Source organism: Neodiprion virginianus, chromosome 1, assembly GCF_021901495.1.
Source record: "Neodiprion virginianus isolate iyNeoVirg1 chromosome 1, iyNeoVirg1.1, whole genome shotgun sequence".
NCBI classification, from domain to species: Eukaryota; Metazoa; Arthropoda; class Insecta; order Hymenoptera; family Diprionidae; genus Neodiprion; species Neodiprion virginianus.
In genome coordinates this window covers 30579795-30600457 of record NC_060877.1, presented here as the reverse complement: position 1 = coordinate 30600457, position 20663 = coordinate 30579795, and the positions used below count along the sequence as shown (strand labels likewise).

The window sequence follows — 20663 nt, the reverse complement described above, 5'->3', positions numbered from 1 at the left end:
ACCACGGGTAGATAACTCACTTGTATTTACCACCAGACTTATCTCAGATATTAGTTTAAAAAACTCGTTTCGTGTTAGGAGCCGCTACCAAACGAGAGACGCACTAAGCCTGACCAACTCGAAGACAGATGTCGCCACATCTGTTCTCTGTGTTATTCATACGTCAGAACGCGCGTTGAGTTCAAATTCTCGTATTTACTATAGAATTTGAGGTGATTAAATGCGAAAAAGTATGACAAGAAAAAAACAGACGGATTTCTTTCTTTGTTAAAACGAATCGCCCTGTGTGCCCGTGTCGACACATGCAGTTACGTGAAATCGATTTCCATCCCGAATGGGGTTCGCTAAGAAAGATGCAAGAGACGTTTGAGTCTTCTAGTATCACCGCGAACTTATCTCATCGTAGTATCTATAATAGAGTGAAAGTTCGTTGAAAAATTCTCATTAATCAAGAGCGAAGAATGAGGGGTTCGAAGATAACTGGTGCGTGCTTACTTATGCCAGAGAACTTGAGCGAAATTTAAATCGATCGTCGACCCGCGTAGTTTCGGCAGCAATTAACGAAAGGTGTGAATAAATAATAATATTCATTTATCCAGCATCAGAATTTCCCTCGTCCCGTTCGCGTTCCGCATGTCTGACGTCGAGAAAATCCGAGTTACAAACACATTTGCATCGTAACTAACGAAGTTCTCATGTAATATTTGCAATTCAAAGTTCAAGGCAAACTAATTTCTTAACTTTATGATATGTCAATTTCATACCATCATCGTCATCTTGAAACAGGCAGAGCTGTGCAGGGGTTTCTCGACGGAGTTGCCGGGAGTCGGAATCTCGCAGACAAAGCGTCTCAACAGTACATGATAATTTTACTATCGGTTACCCCAGCAGGGCTTTATGTAAGTCCCGTGAATCGTGCTCGCACATTCACGCGGCACACATTCATCACACACCAGGACGACAAATTAGCATTTCAGGTACTCCCGTCTCCTGCAGCTCGTATAAGGTATTATGTCTGACCGAGTGAGCGCGGATAATACCAGAGCGATTTAACGATGATCGGAACAACAAAGAATCCCGTCTTGTTTCTCTCGCCCGTCTCCATCTCATCGCTTTTATAATATAATCACACGGGTGTATAGCAGTGCTGAATGGGAACGGATGAAACCTATCACACGATCGAGACCACCGCCGTCAAGGACTCGGCTTTTAAAGGACAAGGATATCCACTCCATTACACGGATTGTCATCAACTCGGACTCCGCGTTGCATCCAACAACAAGTCGGTATACGACACTCGGTGAACGGATAAACTTCACCTTGTGTAATGGAGCAGACCGCAGTTTACCTGAAAATTCCGTAAACAATTTCTTTTAATCACTCACTGCGTTTGCAAGAGGTTTCACTTTACCTTTTTCTCCGACGTGCACGCACGCCAGCAGCACACCAGGCCAATAATTCAATCTTGAAACGGCGGCGCAACGCGACGCGGCAAATTCTCCGTGCCGTAGTTACGACCTCCAATTATGTTAATCTACTGTATGACTGCCATAACTAAATGGGGGGATCTATTGCTAAACGCTTATAGTGTTAGCGAGCGCTGCACTATGGGCCATATTCCGTACATGTATGTGCATACGTATAATATTACGTAACGTGGGAGGCTGGATACATATACTTACCGTGTATTACATGTACAGTAGATACCTACGTTACCGATATGTATGTGTCTACGTATTCATGTATCTCGTATTTCTATATGGATAATGTTATTGCGAGCGGATAAAGTTACCAATATTTCATTTTTCCTCCACCGATGAAAATCGCTTTCGCCTCAAATGCAGGGAAATACTTGATCGGATTGTCTACTCTCTAAATGTGAATCGGTTATAAGTATACCACTGGAGAAAATCATTGTATATATATATATATATATATATACTGGAAATAAGTTAAAAGTGACCGGATCGTCCGTGTTGGTACATGCACTGGTATTTTGTAGTGGTCTACTCATAACTGGGAATCATTGAAATTTCACTAATTCAAATTTAGGGAGTATAGAAATCTTGTGTTTCTGCTTCGGATAAATTTACGTTCCCAATGTATGTACATGCAAATCGATGCTGTTTACTGTAAGAATTCCACCCGTTTTATGCAATGATGCAGAGAAGTTGCAACCCGTTTGTCTGGCATGCTTCGCGCTTCGTTGTGTACCTCTACCTACATAGGTATAAAAAAAAATCCGTAGCTCGTGCTATTGCGGATTCGCGCATTCGTAATTGGCCCGCACTTTATACGTGCGAGGCGTAAGGATTTTTTTTTACCATATATACTGTACTAATTTTCTATATTCATAGAGAGTTGATACACAACGTCGGGAGAACCTTGGAATTATCTTATTTTACTTCGATGTTAACACGTAGCTTATAATTTCTATTATATATGAGTTTACAACGATGCCGATTCAAGGTACCGTAAGTATATCTGCACAGATAAAATCTCTCTCGTGCAAAAACCTCGGTACCGCGGAATATATTGTAAATCAAAGTGAGAATCGTGTCGTTGTAATCTAATTATATCACATATTATACGTACACTAAACGAATCTACAACGCACGATCCTTGTATTATAATGAATAAATGATTTGTTTTCATCGGTGAAATCCAACGTTACGTTTGTAACGTATTCGTTAGAGCGAAACGTACACCGCCTTGTAATTTTTTACTTCGACAGCAATTTTCGTTCGCGTATACAGTGAGCTAATATTTATGTAACACGAACCCGTACCGTGATCCGATCCGTAAAATTTAGACGGTAACCGTTCAGCGGAAAGCATCTCCGTTACCATTAGGAGGAGAAGTATTGTTTTTCTTTCTTTCTTCTCCGAAAATGGTGTAAGTAGCCCACTTTGTAGGCGTCGAACGCGACGCTTTCCTTTGAATGGTCTTCCGTGGAAGATTTCGCCAACAGGCAACGCCCGCGACTCGAAATGTTGCCGGTGAATTTCTGACCTCCGAACTCATCAAATATAACAGCTCAGCCCTCGGAGTCGTGATTTCGAACGTGTTTCGTAGATGCTTTCTTGTACCGATTTGCACGTCCCTGGAAGAACCGATACTCAGGTAGACACACACCGCCAAACGGGTGAATGGCATTCGGTAATCAATTACGCAACTCTGTCTTACAAGTCCGCTATTGACATTGGAACATTAGTTAATACGGCCTCAGGCCTCGGACTTGACTCACGGATCCTGGTTCGTTGCTGGTGTGTGTTGGCTTGGACGCCGCTGCAGGGATCTTTTTCTTATTTTTTGTCAAGAGAACAAGAAACGTTTGTTATAACACCGAGAGATTTCGACGTAACTTCGGTAAAATAAAGGCACGCCAGTGACGAACGGGATAATTTACACTGGCGAGAAAACCGGAGGGAATTGAAGCGAATGGAAATCTCATTCGCGGCTGCAAATTCAATTTTTGAATATCGATATCTGTAGACTCGCAACATTTCTTCCTTCCAATCACGTATTCAATTTACAGTTTCGTCTAATTCCAATTCAGAATATACAAATAGACGCCGTCTTTTTATTTATTGTAACGGGGAATATAAAATTGCCTTCCGGATGACATTACACGTATATATACGCATCTGTTTAGCATCTGATTACGCAGATTCGAATTCTTTAGGAAACACAGATTTCTTACGCGAAAAATGTATGTAGTTTAATTTTTCAAATTCTCTCGCATTGCATCGTACATTTTCCATATTGCAGGAGAATGAAAGTAGTTAGAATCACGACAATTGCAGGCCTACTACGAACAGCAATTACGGATTATAATTGCATGGAGGCATTACACCAAAGAATCGGAGTAGCCTGGTCAGCGTTGCGTTATAATTGTGGTATAACGCGTTGTAGTAAAATAAATGAAAAGTGAAGATAACCCTACGGGATTTCGCAGATCGGGCAGAAGTCGTGTTCGTATTTTAATTAAGATTGCGATCCAGGCTAATGAACAATTACGATATCTCATCTTAACTACGGTATATAAAGTGCAAATTAGTTCCATAAAATTGAAATAGTCGATTTAACAAAGAAAGATTTCGGCAATATACGTATTCACCATAATACGCGATTGCTAAATTAGTGATATCGACACCGACGTTTATCGATTTGTCGCAACAGTATAACAACCTATCGTAAATTTGCAAAAAAATCCTTCGATCTAGGACCTGTGTTCCCGGTAGTTTTTTTTTATTTTCTATTGCGAAGTAAGAATTATTACATAACGCGCGAATCGAATAGATAATCAGATAATTACCATGCGAAATTTATACAGCCCATCGTACGAAGATCAAGTTCGATGACATTGCGGGGATTTTTGTGTTATGAACCGAGAGTGAAAGAATTTCGTTGCCTGGTTATTATTATACATTTACGGCTAACGGTATAAAACTCGTTTATTATTTCGTAATGTCTCCGCGGGCCGATGCGATGCCTCTGATGCCTTGGTACCTTCGTTACGTTTTACCTCGTGCGCCACGTGCTTTGGCCGAGGCCCTATTGAGAGTTTGAATTATTTTTTTACACGGCGCGGCGAATAATAAATGGACGCTGAATGGCTACGCGCCGGGATCGTGATTCAAAGTGATTCTGACCCGGCATCCCATTGTGCAGGCAGTTGCGGTCGGAAAACGGCGGTCGGATATAACAGTTCGGTTGGCCAGCGATTCTGCCAATTTTCATAAATATTAAAGATCTTTTGTTGAGGCTTGCACGGAGTTTCGAGGCTAAAAACTTTCAATTACAATTTTCCACGATCGAGAGTTGGGAAAATAAATTGCAAATACGCTTGCGGTGCTGTATATATGTATTTGTAGAATTTCGCGAGGTGGCATTTGAATAAAAATCGATCCTACGATACTTCGAACCTTGCGTATTTTGTTCGTATTACAAAATAGTACGAAAAAGTAACCTTCGCATTAACAGGCGTCTGAAACTCGTGGCAATTTATACGTCATTACAAGCTGGATATTATTACACTGCACGCGATCTTTTCCTCAGGTTGCAAAAAGCAGGTATACGTAACCCGATTTTTTCCGTAAATGCAGACAAGCAAAGTAACTTGTATAACAACTTAGCGAACCTGAACAGCGGTGGGATAGAATTTTATATTTCGCTTCAAAATCTTGGCGGTAAACCGTTTATTTGTTGCATTTTGTTTTTGAAATCCCTATAATGCGAATTAGCTGTTGTTCTCCTCACCTGATGCTCCGTGAGTTATGAAAATTGCGCGAATAACGCGCGATATGGTTAAGCTAATTTCTTCGCTATTTGAAGAACGTTAAAAAAAATAAGAGGAAGAATTTCTTCAACGCGTACCTACCGATTGCGTATAAGTAAAACTGTATATACATTTAGGCAGAAAAGTGATGTTGATTTGCGGAAAATCGGAATCACTTAACCGTGTTAAGACGGTAAACAACGTAGGAACAGGAACCCAGCGTTGCGACTGCACTAATTAACCAACTAATTAGTAAACTTGTGGAGAGTGCGCGAAACTTATTTATTTTCGCGCATATTATAGTTAAGCCGCCGATCTCGGGACTGCGGAACTGATTTCCGTATCTCATAATTATTGAGTTTTAATTAAAAGTTTTAGAGATGGAAAGTACCGCAGGCACCAAGCTGGGTTGACGTTTCCCTTGTACAACGGCAAGTCGCTGTCAGAGTGAATAGATACCGGATAACCTCTGGCATATTTACGATCATTACAATTTCTGCAGCGATTATACCGTCCGCTTCGCTTTCATACGGATCAATAATCCCTGAATCCAAACGTTTATTGTCTCGACGTATAATGTTTCACGAACGCGTACCGAAGGGATTGCGCTTTAATGATAGCGTGAAATTTTCCCCCCATCATCACATGCGTTTCTTATCATATTATACGTGTGTATAATATTGTAGGTATTGTATATTGTTGAACCCAGTCGTGACTGGACCACGGAATTGGGACGTTAACGCGGTATAATTCGCCAAGAAGAAAAATACCTGATGTAGTTTTAATAGTTATTTTGGAAGTCTGCTGACCAAAAGTTCTAGGCCAAAACAACAGCTTGCCTGATATCATGCTTGCCACGTGTATAACCTGCGGTGATGCGTAAATTTTTCAACTAGTTTTATAAGACTGTACTAGACTGTATAAAAAAATCGACCATTTTTCCCATGTTATTTAAATGGAAGATAGGAAATCGCGACGAGGCAGCTCTAAATATTAATATTAAAAGCAGAAACCGCGGCACCTTTTTTCATCGCCATTCCGAACGATATTTCCGTCTTGAAATCTAGGTTGCACAAAATACCTATACAATTAACGGCAATGCGTTGTTATGAAATTATAAAATTCGATCACAGGCTAGCTAGTAGGTCACGAATACACTATTCCGTGTCATAAAAAATCAATTTTCAATCAGTTTTGCGTTCCCCTACACATAAATGGAAGAATTATAAAAATGATGCTCAGTTCTGTCGATCGATCGATGCTGACATCATAATCAGAGAGTTAATTACTTCGGTGACCGCTGCGGCACACGTTTCGTCAACAAGACGCGCAACATATGTAATGCGTCGTTCTCATCTACCTGAAAGGAAAAATAAGCATCGAATCCATAGCGAGATGAGGCGTGCGACGTAGTTCAGCCTGTACAAAAAGAAAGCTTGGAAAAAAACGCAGCCGCTGCGTCCGCCGTCATCTCTTCAAGCTCTCTACCGCGCAGCGAAATAGTCCGATCGAAAATATTCTGCAAGGAAAAGTTTCTAAACGATCCTATAGTTTTACAGAATATGGCAGTACAGTTCCGTAACGGAAATCACAAATTTAGAAATGATCAGATATTAATCAGTATTTAAAAAAATATTTTGTTAGGGCGGTCTTATCTCGTATACCGATTTTTTCACGAAAGTAGGATGATTAGTCATCGAATATTCCGTCGAATTGCAGATTTCTGTACAGGATCGGGCAGCTGGCGCTAAAAAACGACGGTCTTCCATGAAATTCCGGCATGTGTGGAATACTTTTTTTTTTGCAATAAAAAAGATAATTTTCAGTTGGTATTTCATGTACAGTGTTTTCTGTACGTAGAATTTGATTGGAATTTTCATTCTTTAAAACATGATAAGAAGAGAACATTCTTGACGATTTCTTGACGCAGAATCTGAGGTTTCTTCTTAATCTTTCGATATCACTGTTATCCTTTTATAAGGGTGGAGGGGGGAGGTTTATTGATAATACAAATGCACGATTTTATCACATTCTAGAATATCTTCGGCCGCCATCTTGAATTTACAGAGAAATTCGCTTAATTGTCAAACAACTATTTGCTAATTTTCGACTATGGACTAAGAACGGTAACAGAGAAGCTTTTACGATGAATTTAAGACGACAGCCGTTAGCTACCGTAGAAATGGTAGAAATTCTGGATTTAAACTACCAATGAGCTCCCGAACGACTGAAAAAAAAAATAGTCCTTAGGAAAAATTGGTGTATCAGGGCTTCTTTCTTGTACATGTAGGGACTGGGCCGGTATGGTCAGTATTTACGCTCTGCGGAATGAGAAACGAAGGGAATATTCTCTGCGAGAGTTTGACTCGGAGGATCGAATTTCTGGATTTCGGCATAATCGGTGGTAGGTGTGTAATCTCCTCTCTTTCCGCTCGCGTAGTCCTCGGTTCGCGGCTCGTGGCCGACTATAGCGACAGCCCTAGACACCGAGGTTCTTCGCACTTGCGCCTTCGTCTCCTCGCCTCTCGCCGCTGCGGCTGCGAATCCCCGATGGTTGTTTTGTCGCTGTCAAAGAGGCGCGCGATCAGCAGTCCTCTCCCAGCAGCCGCGGTGCGCTGATTGCGAGTGTACCAGGTGGCGAAGGTTCGGCCACATCGCGAGAAATCGCAGCGTGCTCCTGCTGATCAGGACGATACGAGGCTTCTCATCGTCGGCCGCTCCTCGGCGGAGGAACAGAGACCCTTTTTTCCCTCTCCGGCTCGTCCTTAATAGCTAGCGAGTCTCGCAGAGATTTAACCTCAGAGACACTTGTTGTTTGTTGTTGTTAACGATAAGGAGACACGCGCGTGCTTCGCTGCGCCGGAAAGTCGGAGATAAATCTTGGAGTACGCGGAGAACAATTTAGATATATATTGTGAGTGTGGAGTTTTTATCAAGGTTCTGAAGGTGCTGCGGTTCGACGCTTTCCGTGTATCGAGAACTAGCCGGTGAGTTATCTTATCCTATTCCTGTTCTTTATCCTCACAAATTTTAAAAGGATATGCTAACTGTAAGGGTGGAGTAATGACGATGTGGAAAGTTAAGAAAATAGAAGGCGCACGCCGCGATATTTTCAAGAAGGCGCAGATTTGTTTTACGGATATTTTTTAATGCGGAAAGTAGAAGTATAGGAAAGTCAAAATGTAGAAAGGTCAAGAAAGGTGCAGAAGTATGCCGTGATATAGAAACGTCAGAATGATTTAGAATACAGAAGAATTTTGATGATTCTTTTTTCTGTTTCCATTAGCTTGACCTTTCTATATTTTGTCTTTTCTATATTCTCACATTCTGCATTTAAAATATTCTGTGAAATGGATTACCGCGTTTTTGAAAAATTGCTACCGTGACGTTTCCGCTTGCTATAATCTTTCTACACTTTTAGCCCGACCCCAGCTATCGTATTCTCTCGATTTTCGAAAGAAACGCTACTAATTTATGCACATATTAATTGCATTTAAAAGTTCAGTTAAAAACGGTGATTATACGCTCTTCTTATACTAAATTTAATTCACATTACTCCGCTCTTTCAAGCTGTAATTAAAGATGTTAACGACTCGCTGAAATAAGATCTTTCCTCGACGTCAAAGGATTCGTTTTTCGCGATTTTGAATTTTCGCACTCGAGTTTAGTCAAAGGGTCAAGTGTGCAGCGTGTAAACGCGTCCTTTTCATACCCAGTGCATACATGTGCACATCGCGATGCAGGAAAAAATTATCACCTCCAAACTCCGTCCGTGCATCACAGATACGCGTAAATATAATACAAGACTCATAGCTGCGAGCTGCGAAGGAAGACACATGCATTACTGACTACGGCCACAGTTCTGTGTCAGAGCCGCTTGCTTACGTGCCTGCGTGTTTGATTGCTGGCTGCTGCTGAAACGGCGCGTGTTTGTAATCCATTCGCCACCGCTCGCCTTCGGTAGGCGCGCCGTCTCTCACGATCACTAAATGTTAAATACCTGACCGCATTTGCAGCGATACTGCAAGAGAATCTGCAATGTAACAGAATAAGGTGGAAGATACACTGTATTATGTACTTTGCAGCGATGCAACGCCAGGGAAGTTGGTGTTTCGGAAAGGATTCTTCACGCGATTTCAAAATCATCATTCGACTTCACGGTTTATAAAAACGGGAATGCGGATTCTCATTCTTTCTTTCAACTTCGATTTAATTATTTTTCTCAGGTATACGGTCGGCCGGATAGACACTCGATCTATATGCAGTATAGTACAGTCGTAAAGACAATGAGAATTGTGAACTATTCAATTAGATTCCTTTATCGGATTTCGTCCCGTACGTCTTCTTGACTCTATGGTATTTTATGTTGCTTTGAACCAATTCCAGACTTTTGATTAAATTGATCAGGAGCAGATAGCGGAGGCTACGAGAAAAGACTCTTTTGAATGAATGCTCCGTACCTATATATGTATACGTACAAACGTGTGCACGAGCGAGTGAGAACAAGAAAAAGATAGATAGACGGAGGTTTATTACGTCCATAGCGATGTTGGCCGAGTACGTAGTGTCTGAAAAATAATACAGGATGTATCAAAAAAACAAAAACAGAAAAGGCAAGTAGATGGACGGGAAAAAATCACTTAATATAGGTCAAAGAAAACTTATCACGCAAACCAATAAAAATTAAGTCAGTTCCGCGAAGATTCGGAAACGAAAAGGTGCTTCCGACGTGTTGTCTTAAGAGTGGAGTAGTGGCGGAATTCTCTTGTAGGTTTAGGATGAGAAACCCAGAAGTATAACCCGACGACAGAGAAAGACTTTCTTTCCATAAAGACAGAGAGAGCAATCTCTCGATAGAGAGTCTATATGCAGCGGAAGTCGTGGGTTACTATCGTTCTATTCTTCGATTTGTTTGATGTCGGTGACGGAATGGAGGTCATTCCATCGTTCGACAGCGTGACATATACATCATTTTCGTTATTGGGTATAATATAAATTTTTGGACACCATAAGAAAAAAAAAAAAAATTCGTCTTTTTTTGAAACACCCTAATGTGTACATCGTACAATCACCACGTTGTACCCTTTGAATTAATACGCGTGCCCGCGAAAGTTGGAAACATTTCTCGCATTTCATTATCAACGAATATAACGGTACGCGACACAACCGAGTATCAACGTTATTGTACGTACGCTGATGGAAATAATTTTGTGGGTGGATAATGTGAAATTTTCATTACGACCTTGACACGTCTTCAAAGTTAATTTTTCGCTTTTCATTATCCTTACAGAACGTGATTTGAAAGCTGGTTAAATTCACAAAAAATTGCAAACATGACGAAGAGGATTCGGATTTTTGTCTCTTCTATGTTTCGAAATGGAAAATGGACATTTTTTTTTTTTTTCTTTTACAGCACATTTTCCGAGAGTGATGAAAAATGCCTCTTGTATACCTGTCGCTTTATAAATATTACCCAATAACGGCAGTATTATTGATCGCTCGTATACATAGTTACATTCGTCATATTTGTGATCGATCGGTTTCGTTCTCCGCGGCGCGTTGTTCCCTTGATTTCTTGTATGGAATTTCTTAACGTCATTACACACCGCGATACATTTCTCAACGTTTTTATTTTCCTTTTCTTTTTCTTTTATTACTTACCCGCGCGTTATCGCAACTGCTTATACATCGGCTCGTACCCAGCCAGCTATAAAGCAATAATCGTTTCGCGGTTTCGCGTCTACGCGATAATTTTATATTCAGGAAAAAATTCGCATTTCAAGTTTGCTCCGCGGCGCAGCGCCGCCGCTTGATATTCCACGCTTGAAAATCATCGGTAACTCGACTAATTACCGTAGTACTGTACTCCGCTGCTGCATGCCGGCTGCGTCTCTACAACGCAACGAAATATGCGATAAGTGGCGTACGTCGAGTTATGGGAGGCAAGATTTACGCTTGCCTTCAACTCTCTGGTAAACAGAAGTCGGAACCTCATCCCTTACGATGACTTTCGACGTAAGTGCGGACACTAATTGGCGGCCGGGAGCTGAACATACAAGTCGATCCTGAACTTTGCCTGGGTCCTGGGTCTCTGCTACCTAATTATCACCCTCGTCATTGTTATTGGCATTGTGTATTATATAGCGATCCGGAATACCGTGCCAAAATCTTGAATCGCGGGTTCCGAGGCTTGCGGCATATATTTCTCGGGGCGAAATGCGTTTTAAACACCTAGCTCATGTCGGCGTCTATGTAGGTAGTGTACATACGTAGTAGGTAGTGTATATACCAAGCGAATGCGGCATAGCTCAGGACGTTTCATTGTTTCCTTGCAAAGAGACAACGACTAGGCATCGGTGGTTAGTCGAGTGTGGCTGAGGATGCTGCGAACTTGGGTTAGTATTTAAACGCTTCCTGCATCACGTGCTTTCCGCGTAGGTACTCATCGTTGCACCTACTACGAGTATAAATGTAACCTGCTGGCTTGCCGGTTATAAGCGCATATCCACGTGCAAAGGGTGTGTATGTAGCATAGCTTGGGTGTTCGAATTCAATCGGGGGAATAACTAGTATTCGACGAAAGTCGTTTCATAAAGAAAAGTGCAACGGACTGTGCGACATTGATGTACGAGAATCGTTGACAAGCATCACGGGAAAAGTATGTAAATACGCCGGAGGGTAATCCGTTTTATCCGCGATGGTAGAATTTTGCATTTTCATCTTTTCGAAATACAGATACATCGTGAAAATCACGGGCACCGGGCACGAAACGAAGGAGAAGCTCTGCGTAGCAGGCACATTATAGCTATTACATATCTGCCTTCTCAGCGTGGTAATAAAAAAAAAAGTGGACAAGATACGGAGGAAGAGGAAAATAGCGGGAAAGAGTAATAGAAAGGGTGGGGAGCGAACCAGAGAGAGAGAGAGAGAGAGAGAGAGAATAATAAAAAAAGAAAAGAAGGAAAGAAACGAGAGCGATGTAGAAAGTTGACTTTTACGAGTCAAACTTTGGGTCTTTTTAACGAGATATTAATTCACTTGGTCGTAAACTACGTGCGGAATCCCTCCAAGCTTGTGCCTGTAATACCACCCTCATAACTTGACCGATTTCTTCAATCTTCATTCGAACACAAATCATCCGTACCTACGATGTTGTACACGTGACCGTACATCGTCGATGATGTGCATATCGTACAACCGGGCACGCGTGTCAAGGTGTCGCGTCTTGTGCTGCATGATTGAGATACGTGTCATGTCCGAAGTTTCGACTGGTACTAGCGGGCTAACTAAGCGCGTAATTAGACCCTCAAATGGCACCTTCATTCGGTCAAATTGTCCGCAGTCCTCTCTCGGAGTTGTATACGTAGGTATGTAGCTGCTCCGGAAATGGTCAGTTAGCCATGACGCTTAAATGGTTACCGCGTGTACACGGAACATGGAACGTTAAACAGTTCGTCCATCGCACGTTGCGAGCCGCGTGTTTCGCGGTCTGGCTAACGATAAGCCGGCTTTGTTACTTTTGTTGGCTTCGTTCGTTGCCTAACGGTAGAAACTTTTCACAAAACCAATACAACAACGTGTGCCTACCCTCTTTCAGAGTTTCCCACCTTCGACGTTATTCCAAACCCTCCCGGCGATATCAATCTACAACCTGTCGTTTACATGCGGCTTGATTTGGCCAGTGCGTGAAATGGACAAGGTGAATAAAACGAGAAAAGTAGAAAAACTAACGAAGAAATCAAGGAAAGGATGTAAAATGAAAGAAATTCGTCGCGCGATTGTTACAGTTTCGTTTCTGCGTTGACTGTACATATCGTCTGTAAACCTTTCTTTCTGTCATATTCAAGTTGGTAACGTTATCGTAACGGTTCACGCTGAGGAAAAACTGTTATTTCGCGATTTTGGAATTGTCTGAATTTCAGTAAACCGCAATAAAACAAAATACACTCATATTTCGAAATCTTAGTTACTTAGAAATCATTTTGTATAATATTCAGAAAATAGTGATCTTTCCCCTTAACGTTTCGTTACGATAACGTTACTAACTTCAAACTAGTTTTTTTCCCCCCAGCATTACTCCGGTAGACGGTTTGAAGTAGCATCATCGATGTTCAATAAATATTAATCTCATTATTATTTAACATTGAATTTCACCTCTACTAACATCATGTACTTCATACGCTTTGATCGTAATTGACATTCAGTTGTTGACTTAATAAACGAGCTTTTAGCGGGAATGACGCGCGGAACGCCGATTTTATTCGCGTGTGTAAGTATGCAAAAAAAAAAAAAAAAAAAAAAAAACGGTTTATGCGACGTTGAAGTCGTCTCGTTTGCAAATGCAACATGTTTTTCCATCCTAATCGTTGACGAGAAACTCGCGAGAGGTGAACGTATAAGCCAGCATTCGCCTGCAGCGGATGGAGAGTTTGACATTGACCAAGAATCACCGCGGCGCACTTCGTATAGGTGTATATATGTATAAACCATGCGTATGTCGATGTTTGTAAACACCGGGAATTATTCGCGATATATGTACGACTTTGGCCAAGGGCGAATACATAAAGCTCCGAGCTACGATCAGACCCACCTGACTACTGCATACCTGAACAATAATGATCGCGGAGCTAACAAACTGATTAGAAATTTAAAACTCCTCTGTACTTCGTACACATATAGCACAGGAGCGATCTTGCCGCCCACCCACTTTTTAATCTTGGTTGATCGCCTCGACATCGATGACGATGTCTACTCGCTTTCGGATATTGTCTCGTGTATCACGCTAAATCGCAGATGGCAAGGTCTCAAGGTAAAACCCACGGATTAACGAATTTCGAGGTAATATGCAGCCGTTTCTCATGCAGGATAATTGTCCTTCATCGTCGATTGTTAATGATGATGAACTATGTAACGTTGCTTCAACGATGCATGTTTGAGAAAAATCGTTACTTCGCACCTTTATCAATGTCCGAAATTCAGTAAACCATGATAAACAAAACTGACTCTTCATTTCGAAAAGCCAACTACTTGAAGGTCATGCTAAAATTGAGCAATAACGATTTTCTCCCTGATGCTTCGTTACGCTAATGTTACTAACTTCAACCTCGTGGTTATTAAAGGACCGAGAAAGTTTCCAAAACCAATTGAAACAGGTTTTCTAAAACTATATCCAGCTGTATGTATGCGTTATAAGTTTCGTCGGGATTAAGTTTTCTCAATAAAGGATCGTAGAGACACATTTTTCTTTGGACACTAATTTCCGTCCATCGATCGAATGATGAACACTCAGGATGAAATTACACATACGATATTCACGCACGCAGTTATAGATGCAAAAAACTTGTGCCACATCGCGTATATGTATAACGCATGCAAATGATTGAGCAATGAAAGTGGCAAAATTGTATTTTTTGAATGTAAAACTTTGATCCTTTTCGTGTGTCGGAGACTGTAACTATGAACATAAGGTGACAATGCGCAGACCTGTCTCCTCACACCGAAGTGAGATTATATTATACATGGTATACCTATACATGACGTATCATACATACGCCACATAGGAGAACCATCGGAATATCCATATATTCATCGGCTTATTCGTAGTACCATCTTTGAGAACAGGTGTTGAAACTGCGTTTTCTTCCTTCAAATCGCCTACACGATCTTAGAATACTTCTTGGCGAAGGTGTGACCTGTCACATACAGGACTCCATCCCAATTTTCCTTTTCCAATATCGATCCCGATTTTGCCGCACCTTCAATTTGCCGAGGTCTCTGCACTACCCGATTCTACAGTAACATCCCACGAAATCTGGCTTGATGTGTGAATAGTTGCAATTTTTGTCGACGGATTACTTGAAAATGGATGCTAATTTTTGCATACTCATCGCACGGTATATTATATACAGATTAGTACGGTGATTTTTTTTATTCTGGACCTGTCGAATGATTGATAATTATACAGCACTTAGCCTTAACCCGGTTCTGGGAATAAGGAAGAAAGGCACGGACCATAATGAATCCCGATCTGAAGTCATTAGTCCCTATAGTCCCCGTAGTCGCCGTTTTTAATTACAGCGATTATGTAGCCCCGCAGAAGGGTGCGGAAGATTTTTAAGGCCGGTTCACCTCGGGGAGAATTTTTCATAACGCAATTTTATTGCATCAATTTATTACTCTTCCAAAGCAGTGTAATCGTAGATAAAGTTCAAGTCCCGCTGTAAGATGTCCATGCCTTTTTATATTCAGATGCAGCTTAAAAAATAAGCTTGTAGATAATTCAGGACAATGGGGATAGAGATCGTCTTCGATCATTGAGAGCCTTTCTACAATTTGGTGGAAAAATATAATGCAACAATTTATTTCTTTCACTATTTTTATTTTTTACTCACGGGTACGACGATATAAAAGAAGACGGAACAAGTCATGCGCAATATTTCTCGACAAGTTGACAAAAGAATATTTAACGCGATGATCAGTAGATAAGCTGTGCACCTAAGCGTGAATATTCTTATAGATTCGCATGTGAATAAGAAAGACTTGTCTTTTCTGCAACTTTCGTCTCCAGGTTACCGACGCATCGTTGCAAAGAACATGAATTTATCGCGAATTGGTTATCAGCGAGCGCAATTGAACACGGGGGAGAGATTGATCCCTTGATAGATGACGCGATATCCGGGGGTGGAGGATGTGCACGGGACCTAGGATACCATTTACGCGTGTAACTATCCGCAGATAGGACCAATCGCCGCGTAAGCACCGGCTGCGAGCATCGGGCCAAAGGACGACGGTTAGGGAGGACCTTCGGAGGACTAAACGCGGCACGCAGGGTTCCTTGTAGTATTAGAAAACCCAAGAGATAACGAAGAGAGGCGACGTGGATGGCCCGTCGGCCGGATGTTCGTCAAGTTTCGAATTTCCGAGCGGTATCTGTTACCGAATTAATTACTGAAACAACAAACTTATACCGTCATTATGCCGTGCGGTATAATAAGTTGATTTTTCAAGTGATGTTGACCCCGTTTGCATGTATTTTAGCAAAAAAAAAAAAAAATTATTCTCATGCTTTATATCCTGTTTGAAAGGCTACAAGCTGGGTCAGCATGCCAAGTAACCTACCGTATTCTGTTGGTCGATGACTGACTTGTACCAAATTTTAGACTTCCAAACTCCATTTTGCTCGGGGTTATCGCAAGGAAACGCGATTTTCGATATTTTTTCCGATAGCTCTGCTATTTTCAGGACGAAAATTGCGAAAAATATTGCAGATCCAGTAGACATCCGGGCACATGTCGAGGATTTTTTTTTAGATCTTACGGTAGTAAACTCTACCTTGTGAACATTATTGAACATTCGGGTTGCTGATTTCCTGCGGATCTTTCATACGTGCTTAGTTGTCTACTGGATCTGCAATTTTTTTCATAATTTTTGAAGTGATTATAGCAGACTTGCACTTCCTTTTCGCTATAACTCGGAGCAAAATGGAGTTACAAGTTCAAAATTTGGTATGAGTCAGTCACTTGCCAACAAGATTACAATTACGGGTTACTTGCAGAATGCATTTCGAGTGGGGGCACTTTGCCCAATTATCGAATAGTGAGTTACTCTCTCCATGATATCGGCAGCTGTAGCTTACAAGCAATGGATCGGTAAAAGTCCAATGGAAGAAGACGACTTGATATTGTTTGTAGATTCGTTTCGTGTTCCGTACAGTGCTACCGCTATTGCAACTATACGCAATCGGCTTGGTCATTAATCCTGGTTAAGCGCTGAAGGTTAGCTAAAAGGAACGAGGTCCCTGGAATTACCTTTCAGTGCGTAAGTAGATTCTTTGGAATTGATTGCGCGAGGGCGAGCGCCACGCTTCTTTGTCCTACACCGGTGTTGATACGGATCAATTTGAAATTGGCTACGAGCGCGCTCTCATGTCGAGCAAATAACACACCGGCATTGCTTCGCTGCGCGCAGACGCTTCATCAATCAACTTTGAAAATCATCTCCGGACCTCTCGGCGTGTACTTGCATAGATGATGTGCTGCACTGCCTGTCATTCGCGTCCATAAAGGATCGGTCACACTCGTCGAGGAGAAAAAAGGGAAATTTTCTCCCTTTCACACGGCCAGACAAATGATAACACGTTGTGTTGGTCCTGTGGAACACCATGGCGAACGTGTGGCGCTGGGTTTCTCCGTGTGGGCTATATTGAGCTGAGAGGCTGAGTGGGCCGAGTAGTATGACTAATGACAAATTAGGCTCTCAGCCTGAATTTGCCAGCTGCGAAAATACTCCGCGGACGGACCAAAGGAGAATTTCATACGTCAACATTGTGAGCTTTTTTTCCTGCACTAGGTTGTTCTCTTCTTGCGGTGGGGGCGTGACTCTTACATTTCTAAAATGAACAAGCTGTCGTCGATTAGCCGCTAACGATATGGCTGAAGCCATTCGGAAGTCACAGTTTTCTCTGTGACCTCGAAAGAGTCGATGTTGTTGGTTAGTTACCTACCAGATCACGTATATTCTCATGAATATTACGGATAATTAGTGACGTGTTTTTTTTTCTATACCCGATGTTTCAGTTAATAAAGCAATTATCGATGGGGAAACAATTTCACACAGAGTGCAGGAAGATTTGACGGTTGTCCGCGGGGGTTTCAACGGCCGCATGATGAAGGGTGAGGAGGGGGGGGGGGGTAATAATCGATGCCAATTGGATACATGATATACTCTCCGATGAAATTTTCTCTGTTAACATTACGTGATAATTATGCTATCGTGCAGACTATCGTAATTAATGTTGGTACAGCTGGCGTGGTATAAAGTACCACTGAATGTATCTATCAGCACGGAATATTAATCTACATGATCGTAATGTGTGCTATGTGTGAAGTTCGTATCGCTCGAAATGTTCCTTCTCGCGGATGCAAAGAAGCGCTTCTAACTTTTTATATCTGCAGTTCCGATAACTCAGAATTAAGAAGCTGTTTTCGTGCATGCAACGGTAGCTTTTACGACATCATGTAGGTACGTGTAACATTCATAATATACATATTACGTGTACGTGAAACAAACTCGCGCGAGGCGTTACGATCAAGTAATAATGAAAGGCTATCGGCGTTTCTAGGTGTTTTATACTTGATACCACTACCGTAAACGTCAGTCTAGAAATTTCTTTTCATTCATTCACCGGGACGCTCCGTTTTATGGGGAACTTTACTGCCATCAGTTTTACACAGTGATTCTACTTCTACCTTCCTCAAAATGCACACCGTGTCCATTTCGCGTTTCGAAAACGTCGATGTACTTATACGTACGTTTGTGAAAATCCGTCACGCTTCGAGTAGAACTGGAGAGACGAAACGAAATTAAAATTATTTATTCGCGTGTAGCGAAAAGTTATTTACAATTGGCTGTAGAGTCGGCGATATTAAATCAAGACGTAATGTAAGCAGGAAACGGCTTCGCCCTCCCGATGGCTCTGAGATTTAGCATTTGGACAAATTTTGCTAAAGATACGCGTGGGGGCATATTTCGCATACATATACATGCAATTGGTATGATAATTTACCCGTTCTCTTTTTGCATGCATACATACGTGCAAGGGCCGGAACTGGGAAAAGGGAGGAAAAACGAGGGTGAATAAGTGACGCTCTTCTGCAGGACGAGGAGGACCTACTATTTTTACGATTTCGATACTTTTTCAAAGGTAGTCCGCGGGTGAGCGAGACGAGACGCCTGTGTGTTTTTACGTTTTACTCTCTCTCTCTTTCTCTTTGCTTTTTTCCACCGTGAATATTATGCCCGGAGTAGAATTCCCTGTTTCTTATATACTTACACCTTCGAATGGATTCTACAAATTCTCACGGTGTTTACCGTCGGTAAAGGTTATCGCCTAGGGTGTAAATTGCGTGGGCACGTCGAAGGGAGTTTGTCAAATTTTTTACAGTACACTTTACTTATTATGGGATTTTTTTTTTCTCTGAATAACAATAAACGCGAGGGTTAAAAATCACCACGAAGTAAGCAATTTTTTACCGCAGATGTCGGGGGCTGGCTGATTTGAAAGTGAAATTTCTTTACTGTTGCGAAAATACGCAATCCCTTCTGGAGTTATTATAAGTATATAACTCCAATTAAAATCAACTTTACTTCAATACGTCCCGACTGAGTCGCGTCTTCTACAGAGCTTTATGCCATTAATGTATTTCATTATGTTCTGTATTTATACCGCGGATTCTTTGACGATAAGAAAGAAGAAAAGGAGAGAAAAAAAAACACCTTCATCCCAGCTTTCTATTGTACTCTTTCACACAATATAGTATATAAAAACGCGTTGGGGATTGGCCTGCAGGAGCGATGGTGAAAATAAGGAATATTCCGGAGTTATTCCAGGCTCGTATAACTTGACCAGCTTGGAATTAAAAAGGATGAAGATAAAGGCCGGGTGAGAAGAGTGTGTGTGAGAGAGAGAGAGGGAGACAGACAAGGAGAGAAAAGGGAGAGGAAGAAGAAAATGGAAAAAGAACTCGTCGCGCGTCTTGCCTCTCTCTTCGCCCCGTCCTTTCTTCTTTTTTAATTACTTCTACAGGGTCTTATAATATGTTTTGACGAAACGCCCCGCAGCGCACATCCTGAAAGGAGAAGAACGAACGAGTCGTTGAGACACCCTGGAAGAGCTTGCGGGTCGTCCTCTTTCTCTCCCTTATCCTCCGGGTGTCCGGGACGGTTAGTAGGTGATTTATCAATCAAGACGCAAAGCCTGCTAATCCCAAACACTTAACCTTAGGGAGCTGTTATCACCGTGGGAGATCTATTGGCCAATAAGGCGCCTGCAAAGTTGGACGGTTGATCCTCGCTGCTTGCCCAACAGCTCCATATCACCGGTATGCATATACGTTCAGGCGTACATACGCTTGGATACATACGAGTATGCAAGCAGATCTTACATAGGGCTTCGGACGCAGCGTATTTTTGCGTGACGTCGGTGTAATAAAATTGAAAGAAAGATTGCCGGGCGAGCGGGCGAATCGCCTCTGCGTTTCAGAAATCATTGCCCTCTGAGAAACTGCGCGAATCCTCGAATTCCTCTCGCATTTGCATCCAATGTTTCAATCCTATACATACATGTATACATACATACATACGTACATAGATGTACGTATAAACTACCCATGCGTGTAGCGCAGCATGCACGTGGGGTAAAATCGATTCCCAGATATCTTCCTACCACCTACTTCCCAGGCAGATGTTAAATTGGATGTATCGCGTATGTATGGGTAGAGGATTGTACACCTACGCACATCCCCTCCCCTCACCTCCCTCCGTGGCTGCTATTTGCTTATACATATATATATATGTATACCTCCGCCCTTTGCGGATCCTTCTG

At 41.8% G+C, this 20663-nt stretch overlaps 1 protein-coding gene across 5 annotated transcripts in view; it reads left to right on the top strand.

The window, feature by feature from the left end:
* Positions 1-20663, top strand: part of LOC124300266 (Ig-like and fibronectin type-III domain-containing protein 1) — a 168086-nt gene that overhangs the window by 2245 nt on the left and 145178 nt on the right. For 4 of the 5 annotated variants that reach the window (XM_046754187.1, XM_046754195.1, XM_046754158.1 and 1 more), the window contains exon 1: positions 7863-8268. The exons of the other annotated variant lie outside the window; for it this stretch is intronic. The gene's annotated coding sequence lies outside the window, so the exon portion shown is untranslated. Of the gene's footprint in view, positions 1-7862; positions 8269-20663 lie in introns of those variants that run through there. 5 annotated transcript variants of the gene reach the window in all.